This window comes from Rhagoletis pomonella, unplaced genomic scaffold (genome assembly GCF_013731165.1).
Source record: "Rhagoletis pomonella isolate Grant_MI unplaced genomic scaffold, Rhpom_1.0 Rhpom_scaffold_00005, whole genome shotgun sequence".
NCBI classification, from domain to species: domain Eukaryota; kingdom Metazoa; phylum Arthropoda; class Insecta; order Diptera; family Tephritidae; genus Rhagoletis; species Rhagoletis pomonella.
This window is the reverse complement of record NW_023458559.1, coordinates 31,727,588-31,732,275: the sequence shown is the minus strand read 5'-3', so window position 1 is coordinate 31,732,275 and position 4,688 is coordinate 31,727,588.

The following is a 4,688-nucleotide window of genomic DNA, read 5'->3' as shown; positions in this document are numbered from 1 at the left end:
AAATATTTTCTTCTCATTTGTTTTTTGTGTTAGTCGGAACGTGGGCTCGTCCTACCCACATGCATTAATAAAAATACATTTCCGAACTGTGATTAAGCCCGCGTTAAAAAACTGGATTTTTTGGGCTTCGTCTTGTAAAATTACTTTTCACCATCGCCAAGGCGTAAAGACCCGTAAATCTTACGCAGAATAGTTTTCTCTTAAAAACTCTAAGAGCCGCTTGATCAGACTTTTCATTGTCCATGCCTCCGCGCCATACACCAGCACAGGCATGATGAGTGACATAGAGTATGAGACGAGAGGCGAGACGACGAGAGTTGACTTTACATACTTTTCAATTGTCTACTCAGCCTAAAGTAGCATCCGTTGGCAAGAGTGATTCTCCTTTGGATTTCAAGGCTGACCTTAGATATTATTGGTGTTAATGCTTATTTATAAATAAATGAAGTCGTCTTCTTTCATTAATTTATAACTGTCAACAGTGGCGTGGGTGCCAAGACGCCTATGCTCTGACTGTTTGTCTGATGACAGGAGATATTTCTAAATCTAAATTCGTGATGGCAGATAAGGCGTAACGCTCGATTTTACCGATACTGCGATTGTGCCTGAGCGGTGCAGTTCTACGGCTATCTTCTCCAACATCAGATTAAATAAATCTCACGAAAGATATCAAATAGCTCGGAGAGGTCGTTCCCAATTCTGACGGAGCTGGTGGTATTGTTCACCGCCAGTTTGCGCACCCGTGTTATGACGTTCGTGGGGATACCAAATTCAGATATGGTGGCATAAAGGCAACTCATTTCCTTGCTGACTATAGCGGCTTTTCGAAATCGACATATATGTAGATGGCGCGTGTCGATCCTATTCACGTGTTTTTTCCCAATATTTGGCGCATGGTGAATACCTGGGCTATGGTGGATTTGCCAGGTCTAAAGCCACACTGATAAGACCTTCTAACCTATGCTTAGAAGGCTGATCTTGCGGTAGTTAGCGCGTATGGCGGGGTTGTCTTTCTTAGGGATGGAGCATAGCATACCTAAATTCCAATCGTAGGGCGTGCCTTCATCTGACCATATTCTGCATAAGAGTTGATGCATGCACCTTATCCACTCCCGCCGCCGTACTTGAATAGCTAAGCTGGCAGGCTGTCAGCTCCAGCCGCTTTGGTGTTTTTTTCAGCCACGTAAGTGCTATTCATAACTCGCCATGGAAAGGCGGCGGAACATCGACTACATCGTCATCGGCAGGGGGTTCGGGTTCATCTCCTTCTCAACTATAGTTAATAGTGTGGAAAAGTGTTCCCTTTATAATTTTAGTACTTTCTAAACATCGGTCACTAAGGCGCTGCTGTTACAGAAGTTCGCCCTGGTCTTGAAACCTCTTGTAATTCGCTTAACTTTTTAGTAAAATTTTCAGGCTATTTTCCTGTCGACTAGCATTTGAAACTCTATGCATCCCTGTATTTCGACCTCTCTCTTTTAAATACGGACAATATGTCGCGCTTCCCTCTTCAGCTCCCCATAACGGTCTCCGATTTCTCTGCAGCTTCTTGACACTCCTCATCGTACCAGTTGTTCTTTCGGGCTGGCTGAACTCCGACTACTTCTACTACGGCGGCGGTACATAATGAGCGGTAAATGTAGTTCCACTGCACGCATATGTCGGTTTGTTGAAGAGTGCTCTCTGAGCTGTTCAACGTTGATTTCTATTACTTGAACTAAATCCGTTTGAACTACTACATTTGGTCTATCACTTAAAGAGAATCCAAAAGTTTTGCAATTTTTTCTATTGCCCGTATATAGAGCAACTTTGACGTAATCCGGTTGTAGAATTGTATTTAGAAGTATAGTCATTCAAGTTAAGTGGGGATGACGGTATTAAAAATAGGCAGAAGTACTTGTGTTTGTCAAGGCACTTTCTCTATCTAAGTCATCTCTGGCACGCGCACATTAAAACTATTTAACATATGTAGGAACAGGACCCAAGCGTATGCACCGAGTTGCAAAGGCATTCTACATACACACATACGGTTTTGCACACATTCAGTGTAGAATGTATGTATATTTTTAATATATACATATATGTATTCTATGCGGCTTGTGTGCGCAAGGATACTAGGCGCAATATATTTGACTTTGACAGTTACTACATACTTACATATGTAAGCATGTATGCACATGTATGTACATACATACATAGTATATCCTTCCGGGTGTGTTCTTTGAGTGTCAGCAATAATGGATTGGAGTTCTTTGAATTCTATTTTGCCACTAAGCCACATACTTAGTATAAGTGAAGCTTTTATATTAATACTTACTTACACATGAAAATAAAATACACTCATATGTCAGAGACTTGAGCTCGCTGCTTCACATGTAATGCAGTATTATAATATGCGTAGCATTGTAGTACATACATATAGCCGCCATGTCAGATTGGTGAATTTTTCTGTAAAATATTACGTACATACCGTTCAAGTTAAATATTAAAAAAAAAGCTGTTAAATACGTGTGGCGCCCGTCACTTGCTTTGCGCTCCATTTTCAAATAATCCACCTCAAGCATTATATTACCTACATATTTTATATTGTATAATAGCCACATTGAGCTTCTCGCAACATGTAACCATATCGCATCGAATATCTGGTACGCTGTGCTCTATTTTTTACTGCCACATTGCCAGTTACTATCAGCCGTCAGCTGTCAGCCTCGTTCGATAGGTTCGTGTATTCAAAAATTTGCTATTTCTAGGGATGCAAATTATGGGTAGTGACAACGATGTATCGATATTTCGATGATTGTTTGAAAACAGGCTGGAAAGACACTAAGGATGTCCACACCGCAATTCCAAAGAACTTAGATATACTAGGCATGGAGGTATAGGATTTCCATTTCAGATAGAGAAGGAGGGGCCAGCAGGGGTCAAAAGTGGTCACTCCACTTCTACAGCGATGGCTCTAAGCCGACTGGTGTTGGAAAAATCATTTCGCTAATCTAACCCCTGCAGCGTCAATCAAGCTGAAGACGCTGCGATACAGAAGGTGGCTGAACACCTAGGTACTGGAGAAGTCATACGTAACAATATCGTCATCTACTCAGACAGCCAGACCGCACTCAAAGCGTTTGACTTGGTCACATGCAGTTCAAAAACTGTGGCGGACCGTCGCAGATCTCCAAAAGAGATGGCTGAGCAGTTTGCTCTTCATTGGTATGGGTGCTGGGGCACCGGAACATTGCAGGCAACGAAAAGGCAGATGAACGTGCAAGAAAGGGCACATCCGCTCCACTTTCGCAGATCTGGAAGGGTTTAGGCATGCCACTCGCTACCTGCAAGCTCATTCTAAGTAATTTATCTCTCAAACTAGCAACTTACAGGTGGGCTAGTCTCACCACTTGCAGTAATACTAAACTTACGTGACTAAAATGTGACGAAAAACGGTCGAAGGATATCCTCATGCTGAGCAGAGGGGACTTAGCCGCAGCCGCGCGTCTGATAACGGTAGGGTTCACAACGGCTCCACAATCTACGGGCCTAGGTGTGGCTTCAACCTATGGAATTTTCCATACTCTCACTGGTAGACAAAGTTGCTGATTATGAGTGCCCTCTTTGTGTTGGTGTCAGGAGGAGGCACATTCCCGTAACCGTGGTTCCTATTCAGAAAGAAATTGTAGGTATTTTCATGGCATTAATCTACTGAAGCGATTCCACTATCCGCTAGCTTCGATAGACTGTTGAAGAAGTGTGATCCCAAATATTTGAGACGCTTCGACTCCAGACCCCGACAACGACACAGAAGGTGGTGAAATGATTCCTCCTCATCCTCATCGCGGCAGCTTCTACGGGTAATACTCGTTACTGTGATTTATTAAGTTTCAGAAGATCTGGTGTATTTTTTCTACTAAGCCGTCGCCATAATAACCTTGAGATCTAACAGTCTTCCCCCTTGTTACACAAGTAATTAGGAACATATTCACTAAACGGTGGTAGAACAGAGTCATCCGCCTCGTTAATTTGCATCTGAGAGGCGCATTTGGCCATCTGGAGTCACAGCAGATAGTGTCTGAGTTATATGGCTCGGTGATGCCAAAGTGGCACGACATTACCATGCAATCCCCGATTTCACTATTTTTGGATGTTATTGCTTTCAAGGCTGCTTGACTACCCACGAAGATAGTAGCTGTCCTGTCTGGAACTGTGCTATTCAGTAAAAGTCTAGCCGCCTTCTCGATAGCAGAGATATTGGTTTCGCAAACACTACAGTCATTCGGCAGATGAAAGGAATGGTTGATATGTAGGTAACCCGAGTAGAGACCGGCTTCGGTGCGTTGCTCCATATTTGAACCATCAATCCAGACTAGACCGTAGACGTACCCAACTTAAGTCCGGCATGTGAAGAACAAAAACATACAACACCAACCACCTCATCGCTTGCCCACTCAACTAACGCGCCGCTGCATCGGGCCTAACTCCGTCACATTGCACGTTTCTTGGACTTAACGTTAGTTCAGCTTGATGTCAACGATGGAAGTACTATCCGATTTTTAGGCAGGGCTAATTAGCTGCAACAACAACAACAGCAGCCACAATGTATATAGCGCCACTGCGAGTCCTACATCTCATTCTTCTCTGTTCGGAAACCTAGCTGATGTCTTTGTATTGAAGTTCCAACCAGGCTTAATGTAGTCAGT